This window comes from Nanorana parkeri, unplaced genomic scaffold (genome assembly GCF_000935625.1).
Source record: "Nanorana parkeri isolate BGI_ZX_2015 unplaced genomic scaffold, ASM93562v1 scaffold1091, whole genome shotgun sequence".
Lineage (NCBI taxonomy): Eukaryota > Metazoa > Chordata > Amphibia > Anura > Dicroglossidae > Nanorana > Nanorana parkeri.
The window spans coordinates 382,911-398,636 of NW_017307359.1; the positions used below are offsets into that span (position 1 = coordinate 382,911).

At 48.5% G+C, this 15,726-nt stretch overlaps 1 protein-coding gene across 1 annotated transcript in view; it reads right to left on the reverse strand.

Moving 5' to 3' along the window:
• DISP3 (dispatched RND transporter family member 3) overlaps nucleotides 1–14,212 on the reverse strand; it is a 95,734-nt gene extending 81,522 nt beyond the window's left edge. Inside the window, exon 1 of the mRNA XM_018567779.1 lies at nucleotides 14,140–14,212. The gene's annotated coding sequence lies outside the window, so the exon portion shown is untranslated. The remainder of the gene's footprint in view (nucleotides 1–14,139) is intronic.
• Nucleotides 14,213–15,726: the final 1,514 nt, after the last annotated feature.

Genomic DNA, 15,726 nt, shown 5'->3' on the forward strand with positions numbered 1-15,726 from the left:
CCGCCCCCCAGCCGTGGACGGACAGTCAGTGTGTCATTACCACCTACTAGTAAGCCCCCTCTCCCTCCTTATCTTTACCTCCAGCAGCTGTGCTCCACTTCTGCTGGGTTAAAGGAAGCTCCGTCAATGTAAACAAAAACAAAAAAAAACCTTCCTGCATGCACGTGCTCAGGAAGGTACCAAGTGCACAAAGGTGGGGGGTATGCGACCTTAAAAACTACACTACACTGCACATTAAACGAAAAGAAAAAAAAATCTTGCTTGGAGCCCAGGCCTCCCTGGCCATCTGGGCCCCTCACACAAGTACCGGCTGCACCCCCCTGATGGCGGTCCTGGCCGGGGACTCAGATCGCGACCCCCCTGTTCACTTGTGGGACCCCATATGGGGTCACGACCCACACTTTAGGAAACACTGGGTTAGAGTTAGAGTCTCTGAATATAGCGTAAAGCGCAAACAATCTGCCTTCTGTTCAGTGACGGTTTACTATTATACCACAGGTAAACTCATACGAGATTCACCTAGTCCGGAGGCATAATGACAGCCTGGCATACTCAATCCAATGACATCCTATCCTTGCAGCACTCCCTTGGTAACATGGAGGGGGAAAGAACCAGACTGAGATATTTCCAAACTACACTTAAACCATCATGGGTATAACAATGTACACTGTCTACTGTCCCCGGGGGCCTCCATCTTCATATCAGATGGTTACAGACATAGGGGCCCTTTAACTGGACTCTGTAGAAGAATTGTTACACAAGCGAATACCAGCGCCGCGATCGCAGAGAACAAAGGAAAAATACAGCTAATTGAATATTGACCAGAGACGTACCAGCCCATTAGGTGTTCGACACGAAGCTTGTTGTGCGGCTGAATCAATATATGGCGGCTCAGACGCATCTGGCAGGGAACACCGTCGCATTAACAGCATTACGGGGACCTTACCAAACCACAAAACTTTCTTTAAGAAACATTAAACAAACGCTTCTCTCATTGCACACACAGTAACTATGGAGCCAGGAGTTATCGATGCCGACCTGCCCGGGCCAAATCTAGCAACATCATTAGGAGTCCGTTAACTTGACAATAACTCTATGACTAGTTTGCATTCCTAATAATTGTTTGATTTAGTTTTTTTACATCATTGTCCTGTAAAATGAAAGGAAAAAAAAAAATAAATTTTTTTCACTTCCTGTAGCAGGCCGAGCTGTTCAGCAAAAGTGACAGGTACAGGAATTGGGACAAACCAACTACCGTGTTTCCCCCGAAAATAAGACCTACCCCAAAAATAAGACCTAGTACTATATGCCAATGCTTCCTTTATAACGCCGGCTCCTGGTACCGAATGCACTCCGCCTTGGAGGAATCGATAGTGAAAGCGCGCTTCGCTCACTCTGGTTACCAAATTGCTCTTGGAAAGGTACGGCACTCCTGATTGCCCTGATCACCCTATTCTTAAATTAGTATTAAGGTCCGGGCGTTTTTTACCCTAATGCATTCTCTGCATTAGGGTAAAAACTGCCCAGCACCTTTTTTTCTACCTCAGTCCCCCCCCCCAGAGGGTCTCCTTAAAGGAGAACTATGGGGTAAGTGTTTTTCCCCATAGTTCTCCTAAGGGTAACGGGAGGACATAAACTAGCGTCTCCCGTCACCCAAAGCTCAGTACATATCGAGCTACAGGTCGCAGTATACTGAGACCGCAGCAGCCGGGACAGATCCCGACATTACTGTCGAGATCCACCCAAGTGCGTGAGTGACAGCTGGCTCCTCCTATCTAGAGGCAGAGCCAGCTGTACCCGCCCCCTCCCCTGTCCGTTCCACCAGTCAGCGCTGACCTAGTGTGATTTTTTTTTGAGCCCCCAAAAATATAAGACAGTGTCTTATTTTTGGGGAAACACGGTAGATTAGTAGAAGGACCAGGCAGCCAGCATTTTCCAGGAGCAGAGCTCAGCGATGACGGCCCCCATCTTGTGCTCAGCGCAGGTTTCTTTTAACGATTTGCATATTTTAATGAAGCCAGGGGCTGGTCTAAAAAACATGAATTCTACTCAACCTGCCTGTTCCTGCTTTATTTCCTATTAAAAAATCGCTGAGCAAGCATCATTTAATGTCACTAAAAGACTACATTTAGCATTTATTTTGCATGCTGTCCATTAACATGCACTCCAGGAACCGACAAGAGGGGGGAGCAGAGGATTCTGTGAGGTACTGGCACAAATTATAAGATTAGGTATCAATTTATATGCATGCTACATTTTTAATTCAATTTATATTCATTACTCACACCAATAATAATTATACGTTGTCACTCATTTTTCCTGCTTGCCCTTGAACTCTCCAGCAAGGTAAAGGGAGAATTTCAAACAGTGATAGGTCCGGCACAGCCGAGCATTCAGATAGACCGGCGTTTGGCTCAGAATGCAAATTTTCTTGTGAAAGGCTGCAGTTTATGAGCACAGTGAGGGTCTCTGGTCCGGAGGTCCACTTTAAGGCTTAAGGGGTTAGATAGAACTCTTGACCTTGATGGGTCATTTCCCATCATCTCCTGTCCCAGTGACATAAATGACAGTCGGTGTTCTGGTACCCTAAATTCAATAACGGAGAGACTGAGCGGTGGGGCTACATGACTGGGGGGAGGAATAGTCCCGGGAGAAAGAGTTAAAAATAAAATGGGAATAGCTGCTGTTACCTGATTGGACGTGGGGGTCAGGTGTCTGGGAGGATCCGCATGGGAAGGATCTGCAGGGGCTGCGGGACGTCCTTTTTCTGGAAATCGACTAAGGAAGCAGGTTGTCCCACCCTCCCTCCCTGAATTTTGTAGTTATGGGGGTTGTGGGGTTCTTTTGTCACGGCAGCTTGGCGGGTTAGGGGGTCTTTGGGGGGGGCTACAAAAATCGGAGTGGATTACAAAACGGGGGGCCATCAGCTAATATGGGTGCTTCCCCCTGTTGGTGTCCGGAATTGTAAGGGGCGGGGCCTGGCCCCTTGGGAACCTGGAAGTAGTAAGTGTCCTCGAGCTGGTTGTGGTGCGGCTGGGGACATGGGTGGAGTGTCAGGAGAGGCCTTTTTGGGCTGTTGGGCACCCAAAGACCCCTTCTCAGGTCAACAATCGTTAGTATTATTTGTGTATATTATTTGGTTTATTACTTTTGTTTATTGTTAAAGTTGTTTGGTTTAAGGCCCCATTCACACCTATGCGTATTGTAATATGCGCGTCTGTCGCACGACCGTCACGCGTTTTTTTTACCGCGATTTGCGGTAAAAAAAAAGTCGTGTCATCCAGCCTCACAGAATGGCAATTGTCGTTCTCCAACTCACAACGTCAATTGTCATTCTGCCAGAACACCCGAGCCAGAACTGTTATTCAGCCTCACGGAACACGAATTGTCATTCATCGTCTCAGAACATCAACTGTCATTTATCATTGTACATCGTCATTCATCATGTCAGGATGTGAGCCGTCACTCATAAAATCACAACATCAACTGCCATTCTGCCTCTCAGGACATAACCGGCCATTCATCATCTCAAAACGCCAACGCCTGTCATTCATCATCGTACATCGTTATTCATCATCTCAGGATGCCACTCATACAGGACTCTCAACTGTCACTCATAATCTCACAACATCAACTTTCATTTTGCCTCTCAGGACATAACCGGCCATTCGTCATCTCAAAATTGTACTAGTGACCACTGCAACCAGAATAGTGAGGGGAAATCTCCCCAAAAGTGAAGCCTGATGAAGGGGTACTGCTGAGACCCCGAAAGCGCTTGTATTGAATGGCAATTTGTCATTAAAGGACTTCTTGCTTCAAAACCTTTGGTGTGCTTTGGGCAAGCAGAGCTAAATGTACAGCGGGGGAAGTCACCGCTTGTTTTGTACAAGTGATCTCGGTGATGTTGCCGAGATCACTTGTATGTAGCCTGCAGGTCTGCCATTCTCCATTCGGGGTGGGGGCGCATTGAGGAACCTGGCCTTGGGGCAGCAGAGAGAGTAAATCCAGGCCCTGGCTGTGACCCTTCGTCATAGTGCAGATAAAACACGGTGGTGTGACCAGAACCTAAGCAAGAGATTCAAGCACAACAGGAAAAGCTATAAAAGGCAGCAAACCGCCATGTTACAGGGGGAAAGGATTTTGAATATTGCAATAAAAGGCGCCAAATATTGTACGGACGTCGGATCTGGAGTACCTTGCGTCCGCCTATGTTAAAAAGCACGCAGGCTCGCCAATATGGCGATATAAATACATCTGGCGAGCATTTACATCATCTTTCTTTAAAGGAGAACTATGGGGTTAAGGCTTTTCTCCATAGTTCTCCTTAGGGTAATGGGAGGACACAAACTAACGTCCTCCTGTCACCCTAGACTCAGTATACCGCGGGTTGTAGCTCGCGGTATACTGAGATGCCGCCGCTGAAGCGGATCCCGACAATTGTGCCGGGATCCACCCAGCTGCCTGAGTGACAGCTGGCTCTGCCTGTCTAGAGGCAGAGCCAGCTGTACCCGCCCCCTCCCCGTCCGTTCCGCCAGTCAGCGCTGGAGGATCGGAGCGGGGAGGGGGGAATCCAGCCCCTCCCCTGTCACGGCAGAGAGCCGTAACAGGATCGAGAGGGGAGTCAAAGCCGATATGTGTTCGCTCACCTCCCGATCTACTGAGCCGACCTGTGACAGTCTCATTACCCCCCCCCCCCCCTCATAGTTCTCCTTTAAGTGAGCTTTAAAAGGAAAATCCCATGGCAGGCAGGCAAGCAAGCGAACCTCCTTGGGCTGTCAGGATGATGAATTATCATCCAACGCTCAGATAGATAAATATTACAGGAGATGCCCCCCCTCCTCGGATTCTCAGCAAGGAATGTTTCATCTGCTTGTTTATGATGTTTCTTATACAATACACCCCCACTTTGTAGTGCCTATGGCATTATCTGGAAATGATAGTAGAGCTCTATAACAATAGCTACATTGCATTCCAAACAGTGAGTACACTGCGGTGCTAAATGACTCTTATTGTAGAAGCACAACAGTGATCTGTTAGAGCAGCTTTTCTAAACCAGGGCTCCGTGGAATGCTAAGGTTCCTTCAGAAGTTGCTTGAGGGTTTCTTAAAGGAGAATTATGAGGCGAGTGATTTTCACTCTGCCTCATAATCTGAGCCGACCTGAGACAATGAAACTGTCACAGGTCGGCTCAGCAGATCAGGAAGTGAGAGAACACATACCGGCGCTCGCTCACTTCTAGATCTATCCCTGCAGAGAGCCGTGACTGTCACTCACGTCCCTGCAGGGATTCCCCCCCTCCCCTGTCTGATCCTCCAGCGCTGACTAGCAAAACGGATGGGGAAGGGGGCGGGCACAGCGGGCTCTGCCTCTGGATAGGCAGAGCCAGCTGTCAATCCCGCAGCTGGGTGGATCTCGACAGTATTGTCAGGCTCCGTCCCGGCTGCGGCGTCTCAGTATACCGCGAACTAAGCTTTGGGTGACGGGAGGACGCTAGTTTGTGTTCTCCCGTGACCTTTAGGAGAACTATGGGGAAAAGCCCTGACCCCATAGTTCTCCTTTAAGCAATAAGTAATTTCTGACTCTCGGATAAGGGACCACTGGCACCAATTATCTTTTTAGTGCCCACTGACCACCAATGTAAAGGGATTTTCTTCACTCTGACCACTGGTGTAAGGGGGTTTTCTTCCCAATGACCATCAATGTAAGGAGCATACTTCCCACTGACCCCCAATGTAAGGAGCATACTTCCCACTGATCACCAATGTAAGGGGCATACTTCCCACTGACCACAAATGTATATAGCATTCTTCTCACTGATCACCAATGTAAGGAGCATACTTCCCACTGACCCCCAATGTATAGAGCATTCTTCTCAATGAGCAACAATGTAAGGGGATATTCTGCCAACTGACCACCAATGCAAGGAGCATTATTCCCAATGATCCCCAGTGTAAGGAGCATTCTACACAGTGATAACCAATGTAAGGCAATATTCTTCCCACTGACCTCCAATGTAAGGGGATTTTCTTCCCAATGACCATCAATGTAAGGATAAATCTTTCCATTGACCACCAATGTAAGAGGAAATTCTTCCTACTGACCACCGGTGTAATGGGGACCTTCTCTTACTGACTCTCCCAATAACCGCTAATGTAGGAGAGTCATTTTCCCACTGATCACAAGTCTCTCTATTCCACTAACCAACAATATAAGGGAGCATTTCACTGACCACCAATGTAAAGAGGGACTTTTACACAGACCATCATAGTAAGTTGGCATTTCTTGCTGACCACCAAAGTTGTCAGGTGGGGTTTTAACCTGCAAGGGGGTACTAAGCCCTACTGAAACCAGGGGAGGGGTTGGATCATGTGACTAGTGTCAAAATCTGGGATTTGTGACCGCGTACAACCACTGATTGGCTTGCACAGGCATGTTTCTTTGGAGGGACCACTGCTCCGGAAAAGCCTCATTGGGTGGCTGTGTGGAAGATCACTGGCTCTGGTAATTGGTAAACACACAAAAGCGCAACAACTAAGTGACTCTGAATTCTGAATACACGTTTACCGCGGAAAATCCCTACATTGAGCAATTCCCTCCTACTTCCCATAATGCACCACCACAACGTAACCCTTTAAAATACACTTCAATGTATGCTAAAACCGATTATAAACTCATGTAGTGATGTGCGTTCACAATGCAGAGGAAATTGTAAATGTTAGGCTTTCTAATAAGCAAGCCCAGCACTGCCTGTCTGATTTTTTTGTGTGGCCGTGCTGCTGGGCTGGTTGCCTATCAACCAACGGGGCTGTTTCTTGCCATAAAGAAGACATAAGGGGGCTTTGGGGGCTGAACCAGACCTCAGCAGGCTGAGCAGGACATGTAGAAAGGTGAAAAGAACCAACTTATGCAACAAGTGTTTTTTTTTATGGTTACTCTTAGATTTTTGTTTTATATTATGGGGAAACATAACAGAAATAGGAGCAGCCAGGAACACAACAGAAATAGGAGCAGCCAGGAACATAAAGAGGAGCAGCCAGGAACACAACAGAACCAGGAGCAGCCAGGAACACAACAGAACCAGGAGCAGCCAGGAACACAACAGAACCAGGAGCAGCCAGGAACACAACAGAACCAGGAGCAGCCAGGAACACAACAGAACCAGGAGCAGCCAGGAACACAACAGAACCAGGAGCAGCCAGGAACACAACAGAACCAGGAGCAGCCAGGAACACAACAGAACCAGGAGCAGCCAGGAACACAACAGAACCAGGAGCAGCCAGGAACACAACAGAACCAGGAGCAGCCAGGAACACAACAGAACCAGGAGCAGCCAGGAACACAACAGAACCAGGAGCAGCCAGGAACACAACAGAACCAGGAGCAGCCAGGAACACAACAGAACCAGGAGCAGCCAGGAACACAACAGAACCAGGAGCAGCCAGGAACACAACAGAACCAGGAGCAGCCAGGAACACAACAGAACCAGGAGCAGCCAGGAACACAACAGAACCAGGAGCAGCCAGGAACACAACAGAACCAGGAGCAGCCAGGAACACAACAGAACCAGGAGCAGCCAGGAACACAACAGAACCAGGAGCAGCCAGGAACACAACAGAACCAGGAGCAGCCAGGAACACAACAGAACCAGGAGCAGCCAGGAACACAACAGAACCAGGAGCAGCCAGGAACACAACAGAACCAGGAGCAGCCAGGAACACAACAGAACCAGGAGCAGCCAGGAACACAACAGAACCAGGAGCAGCCAGGAACACAACAGAACCAGGAGCAGCCAGGAACACAACAGAACCAGGAGCAGCCAGGAACACAACAGAACCAGGAGCAGCCAGGAACACAACAGAACCAGGAGCAGCCAGGAACACAACAGAACCAGGAGCAGCCAGGAACACAACAGAACCAGGAGCAGCCAGGAACACAACAGAACCAGGAGCAGCCAGGAACACAACAGAACCAGGAGCAGCCAGGAACACAACAGAACCAGGAGCAGCCAGGAACACAACAGAACCAGGAGCAGCCAGGAACACAACAGAACCAGGAGCAGCCAGGAACACAACAGAACCAGGAGCAGCCAGGAACACAACAGAACCAGGAGCAGCCAGGAACACAACAGAACCAGGAGCAGCCAGGAACACAACAGAACCAGGAGCAGCCAGGAACACAACAGAACCAGGAGCAGCCAGGAACACAACAGAACCAGGAGCAGCCAGGAACACAACAGAACCAGGAGCAGCCAGGAACACAACAGAACCAGGAGCAGCCAGGAACACAACAGAACCAGGAGCAGCCAGGAACACAACAGAACCAGGAGCAGCCAGGAACACAACAGAACCAGGAGCAGCCAGGAACACAACAGAACCAGGAGCAGCCAGGAACACAACAGAACCAGGAGCAGCCAGGAACACAACAGAACCAGGAGCAGCCAGGAACACAACAGAACCAGGAGCAGCCAGGAACACAACAGAACCAGGAGCAGCCAGGAACACAACAGAACCAGGAGCAGCCAGGAACACAACAGAACCAGGAGCAGCCAGGAACACAACAGAACCAGGAGCAGCCAGGAACACAACAGAACCAGGAGCAGCCAGGAACACAACAGAACCAGGAGCAGCCAGGAACACAACAGAACCAGGAGCAGCCAGGAACACAACAGAACCAGGAGCAGCCAGGAACACAACAGAACCAGGAGCAGCCAGGAACACAACAGAACCAGGAGCAGCCAGGAACACAACAGAACCAGGAGCAGCCAGGAACACAACAGAACCAGGAGCAGCCAGGAACACAACAGAACCAGGAGCAGCCAGGAACACAACAGAACCAGGAGCAGCCAGGAACACAACAGAACCAGGAGCAGCCAGGAACACAACAGAACCAGGAGCAGCCAGGAACACAACAGAACCAGGAGCAGCCAGGAACACAACAGAACCAGGAGCAGCCAGGAACACAACAGAACCAGGAGCAGCCAGGAACACAACAGAACCAGGAGCAGCCAGGAACACAACAGAACCAGGAGCAGCCAGGAACACAACAGAACCAGGAGCAGCCAGGAACACAACAGAACCAGGAGCAGCCAGGAACACAACAGAACCAGGAGCAGCCAGGAACACAACAGAACCAGGAGCAGCCAGGAACACAACAGAACCAGGAGCAGCCAGGAACACAACAGAACCAGGAGCAGCCAGGAACACAACAGAACCAGGAGCAGCCAGGAACACAACAGAACCAGGAGCAGCCAGGAACACAACAGAACCAGGAGCAGCCAGGAACACAACAGAACCAGGAGCAGCCAGGAACACAACAGAACCAGGAGCAGCCAGGAACACAACAGAACCAGGAGCAGCCAGGAACACAACAGAACCAGGAGCAGCCAGGAACACAACAGAACCAGGAGCAGCCAGGAACACAACAGAACCAGGAGCAGCCAGGAACACAACAGAACCAGGAGCAGCCAGGAACACAACAGAACCAGGAGCAGCCAGGAACACAACAGAACCAGGAGCAGCCAGGAACACAACAGAACCAGGAGCAGCCAGGAACACAACAGAACCAGGAGCAGCCAGGAACACAACAGAACCAGGAGCAGCCAGGAACACAACAGAACCAGGAGCAGCCAGGAACACAACAGAACCAGGAGCAGCCAGGAACACAACAGAACCAGGAGCAGCCAGGAACACAACAGAACCAGGAGCAGCCAGGAACACAACAGAACCAGGAGCAGCCAGGAACACAACAGAACCAGGAGCAGCCAGGAACACAACATAAATGGGAGCAGCCAGGAACACAACTATCATAGAAGAAATCGTGACACGTCAAGGTGGGTTGCTACAGAGCTGGACTATGGTGCCATGATGTCTCCACTGCATTACCTTAGAGATATAAGGTAGAGGAGACTCGGCACGCCAGACTCCACCTACAACTGCACATATACATCTTCAATCGTGTGTTTAGATGTCTGCCTACAGGTCAGGATTAAAGTAGATGAAAGCTCTAAATGACTGACCAGTTTATAAATCACCCCCTAAATGTCATTTATTTAAGGTTTAGATTTTATTATTAAAAGAAATGACAGCTGTTTATGATACGCGGGGCTTTAGCAAACTTAGGGGGGTGATTTATATACCGTTCGCATAGCGATGCTCCACCTAGTGGCCGTTATGTGCTGCGAATCTTGTCGCATAGCTGTTTGCTATGTGAGCTCTTTATAAATCACCCCACTAAGTTTGCTAAAGCACTCACAACTGTCATTTCTTTTTTTTTTTATATAAAATCTTTATTTACACCGCTTCTTCATCCTTTGTTACATCTCAGTACAGCGTATCTCCTGCAGCCTCCTTGCAGCCACCTTCTGTCTACATGCAATCTAGCAATGGCTGCATGGCATGTGTTGAATGGGCCACTGGCAGTCTCCATCAGAAGTCTGTGCTACATGCAGGAGACGGGGACCGAGAGTTGTTACCCTCTGACCCCTGAACAAGGACCTTCCTGGCAGGGTCACTGGCTATTATATTAATGAAAGCCTACTTTAAAGGAGAACTATGGGGTTAGGGCATCTCCGCATAGTTCTCCTTAGGGTAACGGGAGGACACAAACTAGCGTCCTCCCTTCATCCTAGGCTGTAGCTCGCGCTATACTGAGGCGCCGCAGCTGAAGCGGATCCCGACAATTGTTCCGGGATCCGCCCAGCTGCGTGAGTGACACGGGGTCTATCTGGTCCCGATGCAGCATGCCAAACTGCTCGAACAGCCTGCTAGAAAACAACACCTGCCAACTGCTGCCGCTTGTGGTTCTTCAGCATAGTTGGGAGGGTGCAATGAGAAGATGGGATCTGTAGCCCATCAACTGACAGCTGCACACATCACGTGCAAAGAGCTCTTGGCTTTGGGATTCTTTTCCATCTAAAAGTGAATTGAGCATGCTGAGACTTCTAGTCCCTCCAAAGGAAGGTCCTGCAGAGTGACGTGCATTTTACAATAGTGCAGTACGGCATTCAGGAAACACAGATGTGCCCTTTTGCACACAAAAAAAGCTGAGCCTTCTAGTCCTCCAACAGCTGCTCACGAACCCCAGTCCCCTTTTATACAATGCCCCAAATGTGATCATTATTTGTAACCTCGTTTAAAAGTAAAAGCAATTGCAGATCGGCCCACAAAAGCGGCATTTAAAGGGCATTTACAAAAATCAGCTCTCGATTCTTACAGCAGTACAGCCATCACGGTTAATGGAGACATGACGGTGACCAGTAACCCATAGCAACAATCATATTATTCATTGGATCAGCGTAGAAGTCAGATCAATAAGTGTCTATTCATATCCTGTAAATATATTAATTAGAGAGAGCGCATGAGAGAGAGAGAGAGAGAGAGAGTGCTGCCTGATTACCTATGTACCCAAAGCTGTTACAGCTTTGGGAACATAGCTGTAGGGGAGGCAATAGGGGCAGCTGCCAAAGGTGCAAATAAAAATGAGGAGGTGCAATATAACAGACAAAGAAAAAACATAATTTAAAACCCAATCAAATAAGTTCTCAGCAATTGTTAAATTTTACAGCAATTGCCATTGTTGTGGGAGTACGCACGCGAAAAGGAACAATAAGCATGGATAATATTTTACATTACATAAGTATTGTATTCCTCAACTAAAGCCGGTAGCAAAGTCCCAATTTATTGTATTACAAACCTCTGCAAATTTCTAGGACTATAAATGTTCCAGAATCGTCGCACGACCATAGAAACTATGAAAAATGAATCAATATTTATAAGTGTATCAATTTAAATGAATGCATGAATAAAATACAAATTCAGCTGTTAAAAATCCATCAGCATTGAAATTGCTACATTAATAAATATTGATGTATCTTTATCAGCTGATACGGTCGTGCGACTACTCTGGCACCTTTAGGCTATGTTCACACCTGCACTACACCCGGGCCGCGCGATCGTGTACTAGTGCACACAGTGATAGCCCCGCTGCCCCATTGATTTCAATGGGGTGACATCCGCGCAGCAATTGCTAACAAAAAGTACCTTTTTTTGCGACACGCGACTTGCGGCTTTTTTTCGTGTGCACCTGCACGGGCGGAATTGCCGCGTGATCAGCCCAGCGCGACTGGGGTGCCATTAGAAAATAATGGCACCCGCAGCGCGATCAGTTCACACCTTGGCGACTCCTGACCGTGCGGAATCGTGCACGATTGCTGCGTGGTGAGGTGTCGCCTAGGTGTGAACCTAGCCTTAGGTGTCACCTAGCTGTTGAGCCGTTTTCGTGCGGCGCTCGCGCGATTTTGTTTTGAAAACCGCGGGGTTGTCAATGCATACAGATGCCTATGACACCCAAACCGCGTGACATCCGCCCCCCCCCGAAAATAGCTCCTGCACCCTTTTTTTTTTGCGCGACGGGGCGATTTCTACGTGTATAGATGTCACCAGCAGTCCAAATATGACAGAATACGTCAAACTTTTAGTGAATCTTCGTTTTTATTTTTGAAGTCACTCCTACGACGCGGCAAATCGCAAAAGTGTGAGCGGCTTCCGTAGACTTAAATGAAAATCTCTGTTTTGTGCGATATCGCCGCGTGGCAAAATCCGCCTCCAGCCTCAAAGTCCTAGCGATTTGTGCGGTTTTGTAAGGCTAGGTTCACACCTAGCCTATTCAGATGCTGAGCTGTTTTCGTGCGATTGTCGCTGAAAACCACGCGGTCGTCGCTGCGCAGAGATGTCTACGGGATCCAAACCCCGCAAAACAACCGCACCGAAAATAGCTCCCGCACCTTTCCGCGCGACGTGGCGATTTCGGTTCGCGCGACAAACCGCAAAGATGTGAACAGCCTCCATTGACTTCAATGAGAATCTGTGTTTTGCGCGATATCTCACCTAGGTGTGCACGGCCCTCAATGTGACAGCAAAACTGAGAGTGAGCTGATTATTTATTCGCCAGGACTCTATCCCTCTTCCTTTTTATATTTTCCCCCCCAAAAAAGTCAACAAAATCTAAAAATAATTCCCAAAAGCTTTCACAACGATAGATGAGCCCAAAGGGACCTCTCAGTCCTTGTTATCATCCTCCAAAAACAATCCTCATCAGAGATAGGTGCGCGCCAGTATATCAGGATTTAATCGCACTCAGTCATTTGTAATCACAGCCCAGAGCCGATTCGCTAACAGCCCTTTTGTCTGTTTTAATTATTAGCAATGAATGGGAGATAGAAGCTCATTTTTTTGGAGGCTTTTAGGACAAAGGATTGGGTTGCAGCCACCGGGGATGGTGGGGGTATGATAGGACAAAGGGACTGAACACGTGCACGGCGCAGCAGTGTCAGGCTCCTGGCACAGAGTGGAGTCTGGGAAGTTGGTGTTAATTGCACCGGCTAAAATGTGATTAAGAGGGTAATGACTGAGAGGTAGTCAAAAAACACGCTGGAAGTGCATTAATATGCATGTCACTCCGCATAGAAAATACAAGCTCCGCATTCTCCATACATAGAGCCTTCAAGACAACTAATACGGTTTAATCTGGTACCGGCGGTTTACTTGGCAAGGGGCGAACCCTGTTTATTGGACTGCAGAACTATAAGGGTCTTCCCCCACATTCTACTACAAGGTGACGCCCCCTACAGGCGGAACCCCCCCCTCACCGCGCCACCCATGTGCCAGCCCGGAGTAAAGGACCTGACCTTTGTAACAGCCCAAACTTCCCCACCTCAACATTGAGCTTTGGGCCAATTGGGTCTGCACCCTCGTTGTGTGCCCGTAGGTATGAGATGCATTTAAAAAGGTATGACATAGAGCAAGGATGGCATGCAGATTGCAATGACCCCGGAACAATGGCACGCTGAGGCTGGTCGGTCGCAATGGGCAAAATTAAATTGCATGTTGCTCTTCGTTCAATAACAGCCTTCCGTACCAGCTCGCCATTTGATCTGACTGTAATTTATTGGGCAACTCCATTCATTCCTTTAAATGGGACTCCGTCTCACCTAGGAAGCCTGAAGCAGGTACTTTTGCTGGGGAAGGTGTAGCAAATTGCCGGGGTCCCTGTACACTCTGTCTTCCATGTCATCAACTGTGATTTAACCCATGCAACCCCCAAAACCCACCCACCACCCACCAGACACCCTTGTGTTCTTACCAAGGGCTGGGTGCGCTGTGGATGCTGGAGATCGGTACCCTGCCGGAGAAGATGTGGGGAATTGCCAGGCTCCCTGCTCACTCCCTCTTCTCTGTGCTCAGCTTCCCAGCTCGCATCCTTTTATGTGGCGCTCTTCTTTGTTTTGATGCAGGCTGCTACCATTGATATGAATGATAGAGGGGGACGAGGCTGCCTCCTCCTGCTCCTTGGCGGCATCTGTAAGAGAAGAAGGATTCCCAGGCACTCGTCTTTGCAATCTCCCGCACACTGGCAAGAGGATGCTGTGACACATGTGCACGGGCAATGGCTTGCAGCTGTGCTTCCCTCCCTTCGCTTTTCAGCTCTTGGTACAAACCCTGCTGCTATATATTCTGCTGCTAGAGCCACAGCTGGCACAAGAGTCTGGGATGGACCAGGAATTGCAGGGTATGTAGAAAGGAGATGGTAGGGGGGTCTTTGATCACAGCAACCCCCATACCCTGCATGGGCACAGAGCCCAGGCTGGGGGAGGGGGGGACATAAGAATCTGGCGGCCTTTCTTCTTCATCAGAGGCACAAAGTCTGTGAAGAACACACAGCGTCAGTTCAGGGACAACCGGTGCTTCTGTGTCTTATGTTTCATCTTCACATGGATCTGCGAGTGTCAATCACCTCGCTCATTGTCTGCCCTGATCAATAAATAATCATTTTACTATCAGGCTCAAATAATTGTATATGAATAGAGAGCGTGCGTTTTATAGCGCAAGCCAGAAAAGTAACAATATTTCTTTTTCCAAAGAACAGCCCCATAAAGTATACATAAACATCAATAGCCATCGTAGCATAAGCAATTTAGTAGTGTTCATAATAATAATAATAATATTAGTACCGTGTTTCCCCAAAAATAAGACACTGTCTTATATTTTTTTTGGCTCAAAAAAACACACTAGGTCTTATTTTTTTTTTTTTTTTTTATGTACAAAAATGTACACTTATTCATGTAGAAAAGTCTACATGTATTCATGTACATAAATAGGGTGATCAGGGCAATCAGGGGCCGTACCTTTCCAAGAGCAATTTGCTAACCAATCGCTGGCCAGAATGAGCGAAGCGCACTTTTACTATGGATTCTTCACAGGCGGAGAGCATTTGGTATCACTCCGCCTGTGACAGGAGCCGGCTCTATTGAGGAGGCATCGGCTTATGCGGCTCTGCTCCCTCCGGTGCCGCCTCGCTTCCTCTACTGCTGCCTTCGTTGGCACCGCTGATTCTCTCCCGCGGCTCTTCAAGTTCCCCCTTATGCCACCACCGGCCCTGGGAATAGTCACAACTAGGTCTTATTTTCGGGGTAGGTCTTATATTTTAGCAATTCCCAAAAATATTACTAGGTCTTATTTTCAGGGTAGGTTTTATTTTCGGGGAAACGGGGTAGTAGTATTTTTTTTTGAAAAAAGAACCCCAAAAAATACAACAACAATTACAATAAAAACAAAAATATATTAGTAGTAGTGGTAGTAGTAGTGGTGGTAGAAGTAGTAATGGTGGTGGTAGAAGTAGTAGTAGTAATGGTGGTGGTAGAAGTAGTAGTAGTAATGATGGTGGTAGAAG